This window comes from Coenobita brevimanus, chromosome 89, assembly GCF_032717465.1.
Source record: "Coenobita brevimanus isolate Jiangsu-jjx chromosome 89, ASM3271746v2, whole genome shotgun sequence".
Classification (NCBI taxonomy): domain Eukaryota; kingdom Metazoa; phylum Arthropoda; class Malacostraca; order Decapoda; family Coenobitidae; genus Coenobita; species Coenobita brevimanus.
Window position 1 is genome coordinate 16,458,618 of NC_137042.1, and position 20,912 is coordinate 16,479,529.

The following is a 20,912-nucleotide window of genomic DNA, read 5'->3' on the forward strand; positions in this document are numbered from 1 at the left end:
AGTAAATTTATCTAAGTCAGCCCTGATAAAATGAGAAAACCGGATAATGCTCAGTGAATGCAAGATATATTATTACAGATACAAACTATTATTATTAATGGTTGACACCCAAAACACATGAATTACAAAAACCTTACTAGGCCCACGAATTAACACCTTACGCTACACAGCACAAGAAGAAATGTAATATCAATTATACTCAAATTACACAGCTGCTAGGTGGCTGGAGACTTCCTGAGCACTCAGAATAATAAAAACTGTACAGGGGAGGACAGAGATGTGAGCAAAATTAGGAGTAGATCTAAGTGGCAATTAATGCAGAGACTGAGCTCATTATATAGGGGCCTTCAGAGCTTGATACAACTTGTAAGAAGGACGCGCAAATGAAGCCATAGGGGATAAAGAGTTGACAATCCAGCTCTGAACAACAGAAAGAACGACTTACTATACCATAAGGGAGGGAAGGGAGAGTGAGGCAGAACACGTTCGTGATCAAACATGCAGCATACTGTACGTTAGAATTATACAAAGGATGATGAAATCATAGGGTATGTAACACCTCCCCACAAAGAAAAAGAAATTTACAATCGAAATTTCTTATTACTCTAAAACAATCTGTCTAAAGTCTAGATAAGCAATCTGCAATAACATTTTCTTTTCCCTTGATATGTTGTATGTCTAATGAATACTCCTGAAGAAGTAGACTCCATCTTGTCAATCTCTGAATTTTATCTTTAAACTTACTAAGGAATTTCAGTGGGTTATGATCGGTATAAATGAGTATGGGGTCAGAACCAGAACACAAATAAAATGAAAAATGCTGTAAACCCAAAATCAAGGCCAAAAGCTCTTTCTCAATAGTTGAGTAGTTCTTTTGAGGTGGAGTGAACTTCTTACTGTAATAAGATACAGGGTGTTCAATACCCTGATCATCCTCTTCCAGCAAAACAGCCCCAGCTCCTGTACCACTTGCATCAACAGCCATCTTAAAAGGCTTAGCAAAATTTGGAGTAGCGAGCACTGGCTGACTTAATATGAGAGCTTTAAGTTTGGTGAAAGAGGATTCACAGTTATATGTTCAGACAAATTTAACTTCCTTTTTCAGTAGGTCTGTAAGTGGTGATACAAGAATTGAAAAGTTAAGAACAAATCTCCTGTAATAACCTACCATTCCCAAAAATCTTTGTAGCTCTTTCCTACTTTTAGATCTGGGAAGATCACTTATAACCTGAACCTTAGCTCATTGTGGTGCAACATGTCCATCACCAATTACGTACCCAAGGTGCTGAACTTTAGCTTAACCAAACTCACACTTTGATAAATTAGCTACAAGATTAGCCTGAACCAAACGCTCAAGAAATTTACTGACATGGCATAGGTGATCTTTCCAGTTGTCATTGAAGATTAATACATCATCAATATAAACAACACACCCTGCCAAACCCTCTGTTATAACATTCATGAGCTTCTGAAAAGTGGCTGGTGCATTCTTCATACTATATGGCATTAGAGAACATGCAAAAGTCTTTCCTAGCGTTACAAAACATGAGATCTCCCTAGCACGTTCAGTCATAGGTACTTCCCAGTATCCCTTTAACAAATCAAACTTACTTATGTACCTAGGCTTTCCGATCTTGTCTATGCAATCTTCCATGCGAGGGAGAGGGTAAGTGTCTGTTTTGGTTATCTGATTAACACGTCTGTAGTCGACGCAAAGCCGCTGTGACCCACCTGGCTTAGGGACTAGAGTGACAGGAGAACTCCACTCGCTCTGACAGGGCTCAATCATCTTGTGGTCCAATAGGTAGCCAAGCTCCTTCTCGATGAGAGGATCTTTCACTGGGTTCACACAGTAAGGAGGCAGTTTAATTGGCTTTGCGTCTCCAACATCGACATCATGGATCAACACAGTGGTTCTTCCTGGAGTGGCACGGAACACTTGCGGGTACTCCTGCAGTAATGCGGAAAACTCCTGCCTTTCCTCGGGAGCTAGATGAGCAAGCTTAGTCTGGAGATCATTCATGATATCAGGATTCTTCCCCAAACTATCACTCAGGCTCATGCTGCATGGGAGAACTTCACTTGCAGACTCTGGTGGAACAGCTACAGTGTAGACTGGGTTATTTTCGTCCCGCCTGTGATATAACTTTAGCATGTTGATGTGACAAAGTTGCTTGTTCTTTCTACGATCTCGTGTGGCGATGACGTAGTTGACATCACTGCGTTTCTTCTCCATGAAATAAGGACCACTAAATTTGGCTTGAAGAGGTTGCCCATGCACTGGTAGCGGAATCAAAACCTGATCTCCTGGCTGAAAGTAGCGTAACCTGGACTTCTTATCATACCAAGTCTTCATCTTCTCCTGAGCAGCTCCTAAATTCTCTCTCGCCAGCTGTAAAGCAGTGGACAGCCGTTCTTTGAACTTCATCACATACTCCAGCAGGTTGATGTCATCTTCCTCCGACAGCCAGCATTCCTTGAGTAGCTTAAGGGGTCCTCTTACTTCATGGCCAAACAGTAGTTCAAAAGGTGAGAAGCCCAGTGATTCATTTGGATATTCTCTTGCGGCAAACACAACGAATGGAAGACCTTTATCCCAGTCTTTCTGATGTTCCAAACAGTATTTCTTGAGCATCGATTTGAGTGTTTGATGATATCTCTCCAACGCTCCTTGGGTCTCAGGATGGTAAGCTGAAGACGTGATCTGGGTGATGCCCAACTCTTTCAGAGACTGCTTGAAAACATTTGACATGAAATTACTTCCCCGGTCTGACTGTACCTCCTTGGGCAGACCAAACTTTGTGAAGAACCCTAGCATTTCCTTAACCACGTTCTTTGCTGAGATATTTCTAAGTGGAATGGCTTCAGGATAACGAGTAGTCATATCAATCAGGGTCAACACATAAGAAAATCCTGAAGAAGTCTTAGAAAGAGGGCCCACAATATCCACCAACACACGGGTGAAAGGCGCCTCAAAAGGAGGAATGGGAACTAGAGGTGCAACCTTTTCGGTCTGATTACACTTCCCCACAACTTGACAGGTGTGACAAGACTTACAATACCAGGAAACATCCCTGATGATACCTGGCCAGTAGAAGTGTTTCAAAATGCGTGCCACAGTCTTCCTCACTCCAAGGTGTCCTGCCAAACTGGAATCATGAGCCACTCGAATGATGTCCTGCCTACAAACACGAGGGATGACAACTTGATGTACAACCTCCCATTCACAGTCGGCTGATGCTGTTGGGGGTCTCCACTTCCTGATAAGTGCTCCTTACTTTATATAATAACAAGTAGAAGCACCAGCTGACTCTTCCTCACTGGAAGCAGAGTTAGCTAGACCTTTCAACTCAGGGTCAGCAACGTGCAACTCAAGCAACTCTTGACGAGACAAATTATCAACACTATGGGGTGCTGCCTCATCTGGTGAGTGTTCCAAATTAGCAAGAAAGGTGTCAGCTAGGATAACATCATCATCATCATCATCATCATTATCCTCTAAGTCACCAGTAACTTTAGACTTAGCCCTAGTGACAGCACATGCAGAGAACACATCAGGGACATCACAATCCTGGGCCGCAGCCACTTGCTCACTAGACAACTGAGGAGCTGGACACACTTGACTTCCACCAATATCATTTCCAAGTAAGAAAGTTACACCTGACATTGGGAGTGTCTCAACCAACCCAACCATAACGGAACCATTAACAAAACCAGACTCTAAATTCACTCTGCACAGAGGGACAGAGAAGTAATTATTCCCTACACCTTGTAAGATTACAGTTTCATCAGAGGAATTAACATTAGAGCCTAGAACATTGGTCAGCATAAGGGATTGGCAGGCACCTGTATCACGATATATTTTAACTGATTTCCTGTCATTACTGTCCAGAGGACTGACAAAACCATCAGACAGGAAATTAGGACATGAACTCTTGAGAGTGTCACCCACGTTACTGCTCAAAAGAGGAGCTCCATCATGAGAATTTAATTTACCCCTCAAAGCAGGTTCAGTTAACTCAGTTAAAGAATTCTGGGAACTCTCAAGGGTGGATACTAGACCAATTGACTGAATATTTAAAGACTCCTTTTTGTTCACATCACGCTGTCTCCTGAAACATTTCTCTGTAGTATGACCAAGCTTACTACAATAAGTACATTTACTTTTCTGAAATCTAGAGGTGAAGCTGGTATTTACTTCCTGAGAAACATCATTTTTATTCTCTTTCCTGTTACCTGTACTCTGAGTATAGGGAACGTACTTACTCTCAGCTTTCCTTTTTTCTCTAGAATATCTCTTGTGAGTGAGAACATATTCATCAGCTAAAGCTGCAGCATCAGACAAATTATCTATTCTTTTCTGATCAAGATATAGGCTTACATCATTATTAATACACCTTTTGAAGTCCTCCAGCAAAATCATCTGCTTAAATTTGTCAAAATCAGAACCCACATTCTTAGAATTTAACCACTGCTCTAACAGATCTTCTTTGATTTTTGCATACTCAAAATGGGATTGCTTATCTTGCTTATAAGTTGTCCTAAATTTTACTCTATAAGCTTCAGGAACAAGCTCATAGGCCTTAAGAATCAAGCTCTTAACTACATCATAATTATCAGATTGATCCTGAGGCAAAGATGCATAAGTTACTTGAGCTTTACCGGTGAGAACAGTCTGAAGGAGTACTGGCCAATACTTTTTGGGCCAATTAAAACCTGTAGCTACCCTCTCAAACAACTGAAAATACTTTGTTAAATCAGATTCATTAAAAGGAGGGACAAGTTTAACATTTTTAGCCACATCAAAATCATCAGAGCTAGATGATCCAGTTCCACTTTGTTTCATGCGATACTCATGGTCTGCCTGAATCCTAGCTAGTTCAGTTTGTGCCTGAACCTGTGCCTGTGCCTCCTGAATACGAGCATTTGCCTGAAATTCAGCCTCTTGAATACGAGCCTGAGACTCCGCCTCCTTAGCCTGAGACTCAGCCTCCTTAGCACGAGCCTGAAACTCAGCTTCCTTAACACGGGCTTCCTGCAGAGCTAGCTGTAACTTGGCTATTTCAATCTGCATTTGCTCATCTGGAGGAGTTACATTAAACAAGCTTTTATTAATCATGCCAACAATTTGATCTTTAGAATGATGAGAGTGACCTGGAATTCCCAATTGTTGAGCAACAAGCTTAAGTTCATTCTTTGTTCTGTTTTCTACATCACACACTGTTTGCACATTTGACAAAAAATCTTTGGCTTCATCAAGAGTAGTAATAGTATACATCATCAATAAATCACAGTCACAAAATATCAAGCAATATCCTTATGATATTATCCTGAATATCCTGATAAGAGGTCGCCAAATTTATGTTACGGAACAGAGAAAGATAATGTACACTTTAAGTGAGAATACTAAAAATCACTACCGTCCCGTAAAGTTCCAGGTTCAAAACAAAAGAATTAGGTAAAATTACAAGTTAAAGTTTAATGCTCAAACTAACAACAAAACATTCAGGACTCATAAGGATAATGTAATGGCAAAAAATTGGTTAAATATATGGTTAACTGCAATAGCCTCAATTAACACGAAATTAGCATGAGTAAATTTATCTAAGTCAGCCCTGATAAAATGAGAATACCAGATAATACTCAGTGAATGCAAGATATATTATTACAGATACAAAATATTATTAATAAGGACTGACACCCAAAACACATGAATCACTAAAACCTTACTAGGCCTAAGAATTAACACCTTACGCTACACAGTACGAGAAAAAATGCAGTAACAGTTATACTCAAATTACACAGCTGCTAGATGGTTGGAGACTTCCTGAGCACTCACAATAATAACGACTGTACAGTGGAGGACAGAGATGTGAACAAAATGAGTAGATCTAAGTGGCAATTAATGCAGAGACTGAGCTCATTATATAGGGGCCGGCAGAGCTTGATACAATTTGTAAAAAGGACGCGCAAATGAAGCCACAGGGGACAAAGAGTTGACACTCCTGCTCTGAACAACAGAAAGAACGACTTACTCTACTATAAGTGAGGAGGGGGGGAGTGAGGTAAAACACGCTCGTGATCAAACATGCAGCATACTGTACGTTAGAATTACACAAAGGATAATGAAATCATAGGCTATGTAACATATATATATATATATATATATATATATATATATATATATATATATATATATATATATATATATATATATATATATATATATATACAGGTCTCCCTCGCTTTACACTGTATTTTTTTTATGATACTTCGTATTTACGATCCCTCTTCTTTAGTACCAAGTGTTCATTTTACGACTGAGCTCCCTCACATTTATGATTGGGCATGTGGAAATCCTGCGCTCACAGGCGGATCAGCTGAGAGTTGTGTGGCATACCCTCCCTGCCCACACAGTTTCCCGCGCTTTTGCCAGTCTCACCCGCGTGCTTGTTCAGCATAAAACCTTTGTGCGATTGTGTGCATCAGTGCCCAGGATATTACTATTTTTCCTGTTCTTCATATTTTGCACCCCTCTTGCCACCACCGTGATGTCTTGTAAACGCCCTGCAACATCTGGTGCTAGTGATATGAAGCCAAAGAAAGCAAGAACGTCCTTAACCCTGGAGTCTAAGCTTAATATTGTGAAGCGGCACGAAGCAGGTGAGGGTAGAAACTCCATTGCTCATTCCGTAAGTCTTTCACAGTCGATTGTATTGACTTTTATAAAGCATGCTGTCAACATTAAGAAAGCTGGGGAGACAAGTATGACTACAATACATAAAACATCATTAGTATTACTGCATATTAGATCACTTGTATGGGTCTTGGGATCCTTATACACGAGTCCAGGAACGCATCCGTTTTTCCCATTAAACCTTAATTTCGGTTTACGATATTTCGGTTGTGTGTGTGTGTGTGTGTGTGTAAATATATATATATATATATATATATATATATATATATATATATATATATATATATATATATAAACTTCTCAAATAACGCGAGAGTTATGTTCCTGGAGAGCTCGTGTTATCTAAAAACGCGTTATTTAATCATAATTTGCCCATAAGGAACAATGGTAATATTGGGGGTTACCCCTCCTGAGGGTAGGGGGGTTTCAAGAATACTCCTCCAGTATCCATGCTTGTCGTACGAGGCGACTAAAAGGGTTGGTTGTGGGTTAGTGCCCCACCCCGTAAAAAGAACTAACTAAACAAGGAAATAAAGCACCTCAGACCAGGAGGGACCATACGTTGACGACTAAGGAATGGACAAAGGACATTCTGAGGGTGGAGACATGGAATGTGAGATGAGTGAATGATGAAGTGAAAGAGAGATTGTTCAGGTGCTCGAGGATGCAAGAGTGGATATATGTAGATTGACAAACTAAATGGTAAGGCAAAAGGGTGAGAGAGTGGGAATATGGTTTAGGTATATGTGCGGGAGTTAATGAGAATGAGAAGGCAAGAGAGGGGGTATGTCTGATGATATGCAAGAAGTGGAAGGAGAATATAAGAGAGTATGGAACAGTGGGTGCAAGGATTGTATGGGTGAGGATGAAAATAGGTTTACAAGCGTGGGCGATTGTACTGGATGTGCGTATGTGCCAACAGAGGACCGAGTGCCAAGAGTGAAAGATGAGTTTTGGGCGTGTGTAGAAGCATGTATGGGCAAATTTGAGAGCCAGAGAGTGCTTTTGATTGGAGACATGAATGACAAAGTTGGGAATGTACGAGTGGATGGAGTGGTTGGTCAGTGGGGTGTACCAGCTGAAGTAGATGGGAATGGTAGTGCTTTGGTGGACATCTGTGCTGGTGAGGGGTTGGCAGTAGCTAACACCTACTTTCGGCATTAGATGATCCACCGGTGTACATGGAGAGTAATGAGGAGGATGGATGGTGAACCTGTTGAACAAAAGGCAATGATAGACTACGTGTGTGTGGATGAGCGAATGAGAAGACAAATGTTGGATGCAAGAGTGTGGACAGGGTAGGGGAATGGAGTCTCGGACCATCACTTAGTGATGGCCAAGGTAAAGTTGCAAAGAAAATGGTTGAAGAGACGAAGGGGAAGACAGAAGGAAACAGCTCCTGTGAGAAGAGTGGAGAAGTTGAAAGATAGTGAGCAAATGGCAGAGTATAAGAGCATAGTGGAAGAAAGATTGGGAAGGTATGAACTAGAGCAGATGGAAGGGGTGGAAGACGTATGTAAGATATTCACGGAAGAGATAGGCGCAGCGTGTGAGATGGTTTGTGGAGTGAGGAGGAGATGCAAGGGTGTGCAAGCGACAGCATGGTGGAATGATGAGGTGAAACGAGCTGTGGAACAAAAGAAGAAGGCATATAGTGAATGGCTAGCGAATAAAAGAGGTAGGGGAGAAGATGAGAGAGAGAAGAGAGAGGTATATGTGAGCAGGAGAAGGGAGGTGAAAAGGCTGGTGAAGGAGAGCAAGAAGAAAGTGGATTAAGAATTTGGGAGGAATCTGAGTGTGAAATGGAGGGAGAGTAAGAAATTGTTTTGGAAGGAGGTAAAGAAACTAAGGCAGTGTGAAAGGGGAAATAGTAGGGGAGTGAAAGATAGGAATAACAGATTGTTGGTGGAGAAGAAAAAAAAATTGAGGAGATGGAAGGAGCACTTTGAGGATTTGTTGAATGTAGAGAGAGCAGTGCAAGTATAAGTGGTTGGGGAATGGTTGGGAGAAGAAGAGATGAGAGGAGGGAGGAAGAGATCAGTAAGGCGGAAGTACTGGAAGCAATGAAGAAGATAAAGATGGGAAAGGCCTCAGAAATTGATGGAGTGTGTGGTGAAATGCTGAGGTATGGGGGTGAGATTGTTGTGGAGTGGATATGGAAGTTGTGTAGATTGGCTTGGGAAGAGGGAAGGGTTCCAGAGGACTGGAAATTAGGTATAATTGTTCCTTTTACAAAGGAAAAGGGGAGAGAGAAGTGTGGTAACCATAGGGGTATTTGCCTTCTTAGTGTGACTGGTAAAATATATTGTAGAATACTCATTGATAGGGTTAGGCATATGACAAAGAGCTAGTTGGAGAAGAACAAAGGGAATTTAGGAAGGGAAAAGGGTGTGCAGATTAGATACAGTATTTGTTCTAAGATTTTTAGTGGAGAAGTATCTAGAGAAGGGAAAGAAAGCGTATGCTGCCTTTATGGACTTGGAGAAAGCTTATGGCAGAATAGACAGGCAAGGTATGTGGAAAGTATTAAGAATATATGGAGTGGAGGGGAAATTGTTGAGTGCTGTGAAGAGTATGTACGAAGGAGCTAGGGCTACGGTGCGAGTGGATGGTGGGCTGAGTGAGTTCTTTGATCTCAATGTGGGACTGAAACACGGTTGTGTAATGTCTCCATGGCTGTTTAATATATACATGGATAGGGTTGTAAAGAGGTGCAAGGTAGGGCAGTGGATGTGCGGGGTGGCCCTAATGAACTAAGGGTGAGATTTGGAAGCTTCCGGTGTTGCTGTTTGCTGATGATACAGTATTGTTGAGTGAGGATGAATGGGAGTTGCAAGGTTTGGTGAATGAATTTGGGACAGTGTGTAGGAAGAGGAATCTGAAAGTTAATGTAAACAAGAGTAAAGTTATGGTGTTTGAGAGGAATGAAGTTACAGAATGTACAGTGAGGTTGGATGGTGAGGATATGGAAAATGTGAGTGCATTCAAGTACTTGGGTAGTGTGATGAACAAGGATGGAACTTTAGGGGTTGAAGTGCGTGAAAGGGTACAGCAGGGAAGGAAGGTTCTTGGTTCACTGAAAGCAGTGATGAGAAATAGGGAGGTGAGTGTTAAGAAGTCACTGCACGATAGTATTGTGATCCCTACCCTGACGTATGGAAGCGAGGCGTAGACCTTGCAAGAGAGGAACAAGACAAGAGTGAGAGCAGTGGAAATGAGCAACTTGAGAGGAGCATGTGGAGTGACATGGAGGGACAGGTTGACGAATGAAGAAGTGAAGGAACGTTGTGGGGTGGATATGGATGCGGTTGAGAAGATTAGGAGAAATACACTGAGGTGGTTTGGACATGTGGAGAGAATGGAGAATGAAAGACTGACTAAGAGGGTATATGTAGGTGAGGTGGAGGGAGGGAGGGGTAGACCAAGGACGAGGTGGAGGGATAGAGTTGAGAGGTACATGAGGGAGGGGGGAGTGAGTTGGGGGGAGGGTAGTCAAATGGTGGGTGACAGAGTAACTTGGAGGCGTTTTGTCTGCGGCCACCCTTTGCGGGATTAGGGCGCCGGGCTATAGATAGATAGATAGGTAGACAATCTTAAAACGATTTGGAAACTAGAATCTCACACCATAAATACAGTGTAAGGACAGCTCAACAGAGTAGTGGTTTATTTCAGCACAAAGCATCCAGTGATCACCATATTGACTGGGCAGGCTCTAAGAATCTAGCAAGATTAAAAAGCTTAGATGAAAGGAATGTAATAGAATCTTGCCTAATTTCTGGCACATATGGAAAGAATGTAAACATGAGCTACGGTCATTTTAAGCGTGATAAAGTGTTAACTGAATTAATTTTAAAGCAGTATCCCCCAGACTAACAACTGATTGTTCCCTGTTGCCTCCTGATAGTGTAGTCACACCTATGTGGGACACACCTAGCATTAATTCTCTAGGTCTTAAGTTAAGCCACAGTATTTATCCCCTCCTCCTCCTCTTCCCTCTCCCCTTCCCCCTTCCCCTCCTCCCCTCCCCCTCCCTCCCCCTTCTGTCAGGTGCATCCCTAAGGGAAAAAAAATGTACCTATTGTTCTGCATCGCCCATTTTTAGATTCAGGTCATCCTTTGTGCCACCCCCTGCTGCATGTGACCATAAGTTAAGTCGCAGGTAAAAATTCAGGTCATCCTTTGTTCTGTGTGCCACTCCCTGCTGCTTGTGTACATAAAGGACCTCTACCCTTTACGTTTCTGTCTCACTCTGTCTGAAGATGTAGTATACGAAAGTACTCACTGTCGCTCCTTTCATTTCTCCTGTGGTTATTTTCCATATATATATATATATATATATATATATATATATATATATATATATATATATATATATATATATATATATATATATAAAGTAACTTCTCATATAACGCGAGGGTTATGTTCCTGGAGAGGTCGCATTATTTAAAAACGCGTTATTTAAACATAATTTTCCCATAAGAAACAATGGTAATATTGGGGGTTACGTTTCTGGACTTTGAGAAAGTCTACCCATCTGGGAAGTTATGCTACTCTAAACTTAAAAGTAACAATATTTATTTGAAAGAAAATCTCAACGTAAAAAACAAAAACAATATTGTATATTTGGGGAGAAGTAAACAACATTTGATCCCTGGCTGGGCCGAAGCATTGTTTACTTCTCCATAAATACATACAGTACTGTTTTCATTTTTTACATGAATTTTCTTTCAAGTTTGCTTCTTTCGCGGGATGGTGAAAGTTCCTCAACATTATTAATCCATTAGTAGGTCGTAGAAATAATACAGTAAAAGCAACATTTTCATTACGGTAAGTAGGTCACAAACAGTAACAACACACAGCATCACTTCATCTATGCATCACTCATCGTCTGCTGCTGTCCCTCTTTACACCCCTCCCCCACTTCCAGCCCTCCCCCACCTCGCACCGCTCCCTTTCCTCGCTCTGCTGTCTCTCCTCGCTCTGCTGTCCTGCTGTGTAAAGACTTAATTTACCATAATGAAACAGATACAATATATATAATATATATATATATATATATATATATATATATATATATATATATATATATATATATATATAAGTTGTTACATAGCCTATGATTTCATCATCCTGTAATTGTAACGCACAGTATGCTGCATGTTTGATCACGAGCGTGTTCTGCCTCAGTTCCCCCCTTCTACCGTTATAGTAGAGTAAGTCGTCATTTCTTTTGTTGAGAGCAGGATTTTCAGCTCTTTGTCCCCATGGCTTCATTTGCGCGTCCTTCTTACAAGTTGTATCAAGCTCTCCTGGCCCCTATATAATGAGCTCAGTCTCTGCATCATTGCCACTTAGATCTGCTCCTCATTTTGTTCACATCTCTGTCCTCCCCTGTACAGATATTATTATTGTGAGTGCTCAAGAAATCTCCAAACATCTAGCAGCTGTGTGTAATTTGAGTATAACTGTTGTATTTTTTCTTGTACTGTGTAGCATAAGGTTAATTCTTAGGCCTAGTGAGATTTGTGATTGATGTAGAGTTTTATATCAGTCATTTTTGATAATAGTTTGTATCTGTAATAATTTATCTGGCATTCACTGAGTATTATCTGGTATCTCATTTTATCAGGGCTGACTTAGATAAATTTACTCTTGCTAATTTCGTGTTAATAGAGGCTATTGCAGTTAACCATATATTTAACCTGTTTATTTGCCATTACATTATCCTTATGAGTCCTGAATGTTTTGTTGTTAGTTTGAGCATTAAACTTTAACTTGTAATTTTACCTAACTCTTTTGTTTTGAACCTGGAACTTTACGGGACAGTAGTGACTCTTAGTATTCTCACTTAAAGTGTACGTTATCTTTCTCTGTTCCGTAACATAAATTTGGCGACCTCATATCAGGATATTCAGGATATTATCATAAGGATATTGCTTGATATTTTGTGACTGTTACTTATTAATTATGTCTACTATTACTACACTTGATGAAGCCAAAGATTTTTTGTCAAATGTGCAAACAGTGTGTGATATAGAAAACAGAACAAAAGAATGAACTTAAGCTTGTTGCTCAACAATTGGGAATTGCAGTTCACTCTCATCATTCTAAAGATCAAATTGTTGGCATGATTAATAAAAGCTTGTTTAATGTAACTCCTCCAAATGAGCAAACGCAGATTGAATTAGCTAAGTTACAGCTAGCTCTGCAGGAGTCTCGTGCTAAAGAAGCTGAATTTCAGGCAAATGCTAAGTAGGCTGAGTCTCAGGCTAAGGAGGCGGAATCTCAGGTTCGGATTCAGGAGGCACAGATACAGGCACAAATTGAACTTGCCAGGATTCAGGCAGACCATGAGTATCGCATGAAACAAGGTGGAACTGGATCATCTAGCTCTGATGATTTTGATGTGGCTAAAAATGTTAAACTTGTCCCTCCTTTTAATGAATCTGATTTAACAAAGTATTTTCAGTTGTTTGAGAGGGTAGCTACAGGTTTTAATTGGCCCAAACAGAATTGGCCAGTACTCCTTCAAACTGTTCTCACCGGTAAAGCTCAAGTAACTTATGCATCTTTGCCTCAGGATCAATCTGATAATTATGATGTAGTTAAGAGCTTGATTCTTAAGGCCTATGAGCTTGTTCCTGAAGCCTATAGAGTAAAATTTAGGACAACTTACAAGCAAGATAAGCAATCCCATGTTGAGTATGCAAAAATCAAAGAAGATCTGTTAGAGCAGTGGTTAAACTCTAAGAATGTGGATTCTGATTTTGACAAATTTAAGCAGATGATTTTGCTGGAGGACTTCAAAAGGTGTATTTATAAAGATGTAAGCCTATATCTTGAAGAGAAAAGAATAGATAATTTGTCTGATGCTGCAGTTTTAGCTGATGAGTATGTTCTCACTCACAAGAGATATTCTAGAGAAAAAGGGAAAGCTGAGAGTAAGTACGTTGCCTCTACTCAGAGTACAGGTAACAGGAAAGAGAATAAAGATGATGTTTCTCAGGAAGTAAATACCAGCTTCACCTCTAGATTTCAGAAAAGTAAATGTACTTATTGTAGTAAGCTTGGTCATACTACGGAGAGATGTTTCAGGAGACAGCGTGATGTGAACAAAAAGGAGTCTTTAAATATTCAGTCAATTGGTCTAGTGTCCACTCTTGAGAGTTCCCAGAATTCTTTAACTGAGTTAACTGAACCTGCTTTGAGGGTAACTTAAATTCTCATGATGGAGCTCCTCTTTTGAGCAGTAACGTGGGTGACACTCTCAAGAGTTCACGTGCTAATTTCCTGTCTGATGGTTTTGTCAGTCCTCTGGACAGTAATGACAGGAAATCAGTTCAAATATATCGTGATACAGGTGCTTGCCAATCCCTTATGCTGACCAGTGTTCTAGGCTCTAATGTTAATTCCTCTGATGAAACTGCAATCTTACAAGGTGTAGGGAATAATTACTTCTCTGTCCCTCTGTGCAGAGTGAATTTAGAGTCTGGTTTTGTTAATGGTTCCGTTATGGTTGGGTTGGTTGAGACACTCCCAATGTCAGGTGTAACTTTCTTACTTGGAAATGATATTGGTGGAAGTCAAGTGTGTCCAGCTCCTCAGTTGTCTAGTGAGCCAGTGGCTGCGTCCCAGGATTGTAGTGTCCCTGATGTGTTCCCTGCCTGTGCTGTCACTAGGGCTAAGTCTAAAGTTACTGGTGATTTAGAGGATAATGATGATGATGATGTTATCCTAGCTGACACTTTTCTTGCTAATTTGGACCACTCACCAGATGAGTCAGTACCCCGTAGCGTTGATAATTTGTCTCGTCAAGAGTTGGTTGAGTTGCAGGTTGCTGACCCTGAGTTGAAAGGTCTAGCTAACTCTGCTTACAGTGAAGAAGAGTCAGCCGGTGCTTCTACTTGTTATTATGTAAAGTCAGGAGTACTTATGAGGAAGTGGAGACCCCCAACAGCATCAGCCGACTGTGAATGGGAGGTTGTACATCAAGTTGTCATCCCTCGTGTTTGTAGGCAGGATATCATTAGAGTGGCTCATGATTCCAGTTTGGCAGGACACCTTGGAGTGAGGAAGACTGTGGCACGCATTTTGAAACACTTCTACTGGCCAGGTATCTTCAGGGATGTTTCCTGGTATTGTAAGTCTTGTCACACCTGTCAAGTTGTGGGGAAGTGTAATCAGACCGAAAAGGTTGCACCTCTAGTTCCCATTCCTCCTTTTGAGGCGCCTTTCACCCGTGTGTTGGTGGATGTTGTGGGCCCTCTTCCTAAGACTTCTTCAGGATTTTCTTATGTGTTGACCATGATTGATATGGCTACTCGTTATCCTGAAGCCATTCCACTTAGAAACATCTCAGCAAAGAACGTGGTTAAGGAAATGCTAGGGTTCTTCACAAAGTTTGGTCTGCCCAAGGAGGTACAGTCAGACCGAGGAAGTAATTTCATGTCAAACGTTTTCAAGCAGTCTCTGAAAGAGTTGGGCATCACCCAGATCACGTCTTCAGCTTACCATCCCCAGACCCAAGGAGCGTTGGAGAGATATCATCAAACACTCAAATCGATGCTCAAGAAATACTGTTTGGAACATCAGAAAGACTGGGATAAAGGTCTTCCATTCGTTGTGTTTGCTGCAAGAGAATCTCCAAATGAATCACTGGGCTTCTCACCTTTTGAACTACTGTTTGGCCATGAAGTAAGAGGACCCCTTAAGTTACTCAAGGAATGCTGGCTGTCGGAGGAAGATGACGTCAACCTGCTGGAGTATGTGATGAAGTTCAAAGAACGGCTGTCCACTGCTTTACAGCTGGCGAGAGAGAATTTAGGAGCTGCTCAGGAGAAGATGAAGACTTGGTATGATAAGAAGTCCAGGTTACGCCACTTTCAGCCAGGAGATCAGGTTTTGATTCTGCTACCAGTTCATGGGCAACCTCTTCAAGCCAAGTTTAGTGGCCCTTATTTCGTGGAGAAGAAACTCAGTGATGTCAACTATGTCATCGCCACGCCAGATCGTAGAAAGAGCAAGCAACTATGTCACATCAACATGCTAAAGTTATATCACAGGCGGGACGAAAATAATCCAGTTTGCACTGTAGCTGTTCCACCCGAGTCTACAAGTGAAGTTCTCCCATGCAGCATGAGCCTGAGTGATAGTTTGGGGAAGAATCCTGATATCATGAATGATCTCCAGACTAAGCTTTCTCATCTACCTCCCAAGGAAAGGCAGGAGTTTTCGGCATTACTGCAGGAGTACCCGCAAGTGTTCTGTGCCACTCCAGGAAGAACCACTGTGTTGATGCATGATGTCGATGTTGGAGACGCAAAGCCAATTAAATTGCCTCCTTACCGTGTGAACCCAGTGAAAGTTCCTCTCATCGAGAAGGAGCTTGGCTACCTGTTGGACCACAAGATGATTGAGCCCTGTCAGAGCGAGTGGAGTTCTCCTGTCACTCTGGTCCCTAAGCCAGGTGGGTCACAGAGGCTTTGCATCGACTACAGACGTGTTAATCAGATAACTAAAACAGACACTTACCCTCTCCCTCGTGTGGAAGATTACATAGACAAGATCGGAAAGGCTAGGTACATAAGTAAGTTTGATTTGTTAAAGGGATACTGGCAAGTACCTATGACTGAACATGCTAGGGAGATCTCATGTTTTGTAACACTAGGAAAGGCTTTTGCATGTTCTGTAATGCCGTATGGTATGAAGAATGCACCAGCCACATTTCAGAAGCTCATGAATGTTGTAACAGAGGGTTTGGCAGGGTGTGTTGTTTATATTGATGATGTATTAATCTTCAGTGACAACTGGAAATATCACCTATGCCATGTCAGTAAATTTCTTGACCGTTTAGTTCATGCTAATCTTGTAGCTAATTTATCAAAGTGTGAGTTTGGTCAAGCTAAAGTTCAGTACCTTGGGTATGTAATTGGTGATGGACATGTTGCACCACCAGGAGCTAAGGTTCAGGTTATAAGTGATCTTCCCAGACCTAAAAGTAGGAAAGAGCTACAAAGATTTTTGGGAATGGTAGGTTATTACAGGAGATTTGTTCTTAACTTTTCTATTCTTGTATCACCACTTACAGACCTACTGAAAAAGGGAGTTGAATTTGTCTGGACCGATTACTGTGAATCCTCTTTCAACAAACTTAAAGCTATTTTATTAAGTCAGCCAGTGCTCGCTACTCCAAATTTTGCTAAGCCTTTTAAGATGGCTGTTGATGCAAGTGATACAGGAGCTGGGGCTGTTTTGCTGCAAGAGGATGATCAGAGTGTTGAGCACCCTGTATCTTATTACAGTAAGAAGTTCACTCCACCTCAAAAGAACTACTCAACTATTGAGAAAGAGCTTTTGGCCTTGATTTTGGGTTTACAGCATTTTTCATTTTATTTGTGTTCTGGTTTTGACCCCATAGTCATTTATACCGATCATAACCCACTGAAATTCCTTAGTAAGTTTAAAGATAAAAATCAGAGATTGACAAGATGGAGTCTACTTCTTCAGGAGTATTCATTAGACATACAACATGTCAAGGGGAAAGAAAATGTTATTGCAGATTGCTTATCTAGACTTTAGACAGATTGTTTTAGAGTAATAAGAAATTTCCTTTGTAAATTTCTTTTTCTTTGTGGGTAGGTGTTACATAGCCTATGATTTCATCATCCTTTGTGTAATTTTAACGCACAGTATGCTGCATGTTTGATCACGAGCGTGTTCTGCCTCAGTTCCCCCCTTCTACCGTTATAGTAGAGTAAGTCGTCATTTCTGGAGTTCAGACCAGGATTGTCAACTCTTTGTCCCCATGGCTTCATTTGCGCGTCCTTCTTACAAGTTGTATCAAGCTCTGCCGGCCCCTATATAATGAGCTCAGTCTCTGCATCATTGCCACTTAGATCTGCTCCTCATTTTGTTCACATCTCTGTCCTCCCCTGTACAGATATTATTATTGTGAGTGCTCAAGAAATCTCCAAACATCTAGCAGCTGTGTGTAATTTGAGTATAACTGTTGTTGCATTTTTTTCTTGTACTGTATAGCATAAGTTTAATTTGTAGGCCTAGTGAAGTTTTTATGATTCATGTAGGGATCTTTATGTCAGTCATTTTTGATAATAGTTTGTATCTGTAATAATTTATCTGGCATTCACTGAGTATTATCTGGTATCTCATTTTATCAGGGCTGACTTAGATAAATTTACTCTTGCTTATTTCGTGTTAATAGAGGCTATTGCAGTTAACCATATATTTAACCTGTTTATTTGCCATTACATTATCCTTATGAGTCCTGAATGTTTTGTTGTTAGTTTGAGCATTAAACTTTAACTTGTAATTTTACCTAACTCTTTTGTTTTGAACCTGGAACTTTACGGGACAGTAGTGATTTTTAGCATTCTCACTTAAAGTGTACATTATCTTTCTCTGTTCCGTAACATAAATTTGGCGACCTCATATCAGGATATTCAGGATATTATCATAAGGATATTGCTTGATATTTTGTGACTGTTACTTATTCATGATGTCTACTATTACTACACTTGATGAAGCCAAAGATTTTTTGTCAAATGTGCAAACAGTGTGTGATATAGAAAACAGAACAAAGAATGAACTTAAGCTTGTTGCTCAACAATTGGGAATTGCTGTTCGCTCTCATCATTCTAAAGATCAAATTGTTGACATGATTAATGAAAGCTTGTTTAATGTAACTCCTCCAAATGAGCAAACGCAGATTGAATTAGCTAAGTTACAGCTAGCCCTGCAGGAGTCTCGTGTTAAGGAGGCTGAATTTCAAGCACGTGCTAAGGAGGCTGAGTCTCAGGCTAAGGAGGCGGAATCTCAGGTTCGGATTCCGGAGGCACAGATACAGGCTCAGGCACAAGTTGAACTTGCCAGGATTCAGGCAGACCATGAGTATCGCATGAAACAAGGTGGAACTGGATCATCTAGCTCTGATGATTTTGATGTGGCTAAAAATGTTAAACTTGTCCCTCCTTTTAATGAATCTGATTTAACAAAGTATTTTCAGTTGTTTGAGAGGGTAGCTACAGGTTTTAATTGGCCTAAGGAGTATTGGCCAGTACTCCTTCAAACTGTTCTCACCGGTAAAGCTCAAGTAACATATGCATCTTTGCCTCAGGATCAATCTGATAATTATGATGTAGTTAAGAGCTTGATTCTTAAGGCCTATGACCTTGTTCCTGAAGCCTATAGAGTAAAATTTAGGACAACTTACAAGCAAGATAAGCAATCCCACGTTGAGTATGCAAAAATCAAAGAAGATTAGTTAGAGCAGTGGTTAAACTCTAAGAATGTGGATTCTGATTTTGACAAATTTAAGCAGATGATTTTGCTGGAGGACTTCAAAAGGTGTATTAGTAAAGATGTAAGCCTATATCTTGATGAGAAAAGAATAGATAATTTGTCTGATGCTGCAGTTTTAGCTGATGAGTATGTTCTCACTCACAAGAGATATTCTAGAGAAAAAGGGAAAGCTGAGAGTAAGTACGTTGCCTCTACTCAGAGTACAGGTAACAGGAAAGAGAATAAGGATGATGTTTCTCAGGAAGTAAATACCAGCTTCACCTCTAGATTTCAGAAAAGTAAATGTACTTATTGTAGTAAGCTTGGTCATACTACGGAGAGATGTTTCAGGAGACAGCGTGATGTGAACAAAAAAGGAGTCTTTAAATATTCAGTCAATTGGTCTAGTGTCCACTCTTGAGAGTTCCCAGAATTCTTTAACTGAGTTAACTGAACCTGCTTTGAGGGGTAACTTAAATTCTCATGATGGAGCTCCTCTTTTGAGCAGTAACGTGGGTGACACTCTCAAGAGTTCACGTGCTAATTTCCTGTCTGATGGTTTTGTCAGTTCTCTGGACAGTAATGACAGGAAATCAGTTCAAATATATCGTGATACAGGTGCTTGCCAATCCCTTATGCTGACCAGTGTTCTAGGCTCTAATGTTAATTCCTCTGATGAAACTGTAATCTTACAAGGTGTAGGGAATAATTACTTCTCTGTCCCTCTGTGCAGAGTGAATTTAGAGTCTGGTTTTGTTAATGGTTCCGTTATGGTTGGGTTGGTTGAGACACTCCCAATGTCAGGTGTAACTTTCTTACTTGGAAATGATATTGGTGGAAGTCAAGTGTGTCCAGCTCCTCAGTTGTCTAGTGAGCCAGTGGCTGCGTCCCAGGATTGTGATGTCCCTGATGTGTTCCCTGCATCTGCTGTCACTAGGGCTAAGTCTAAAGTTACTGGTGATTAGAGAGGATGATGATGATGTTATCCTAGCTGACACTTTTCTTGCTAATTTGGACCACTCACCAGATGAGGCAGTACCCCGTAGTGTTGATAATTTGTCTCGTCAAGAGTTGGTTGAGTTGCAGGTTGCTGACCCTGAGTTGAAAGGTCTAGCTAACTTTGCTTGCAGTGAAGAAGAGTCAGCCGGTGCTTCTACTTGTTATTATGTAAAGTCAGGAGTACTTATGAGGAAGTGGAGACCCCCAACAGCATCAGCCGACTGTGAATGGGAGGTTGTACATCAAGTTGTCATCCCTCGTGTTTGTAGGCAGGATATCATTAGAGTGGCTCATGATTCCAGTTTGGCAGGACACCTTGGAGTGAGGAAGACTGTGGCACGCATTTTGAAACACTTCTACTGGCCAGGTATCTTCAGGGATGTTTCCTGGTATTGTAAGTCTTGTCACACCTGTCAAGTTGTGGGAAGTGTAATCAGACCGAAAAGGTTGCACCTCTAGTTCCCATTCCTCCTTTTGAGGCGCCTTTCACCCGTGTGTTGGTGGATATTGTGGGCCCTCTTCCTAAGACTTCTTCAGGATTTTCTTATGTGTTGACCATGATTGATATGGCTACTCGTTATCCTGAAGCCATTCCACTTAGAAACATCTCAGCAAAGAACGTGGTTAAGGAAATGCTAGGGTTCTTCACAAAGTTTGGTCTGCCCAAGGAGGTACAGTCAGACCTGGGAAGTAATTTCATGTCAAACGTTTTCAAGCAGTCTCTGAAAGAGTTGGGCAACACCCAGATCACGTCTTCAGCTTACCATCCCCAGACCCAAGGAGCGTTGGAGAGATATCATCAAACACTCAAATCGATGCTCAAGAAATACTGTTTGGAACATCAGAAAGACTGGGATAAAGGTCTTCCATTCGTTGTGTTTGCCGCAAGAGAATCTCCAAATGAATCACTGGGCTT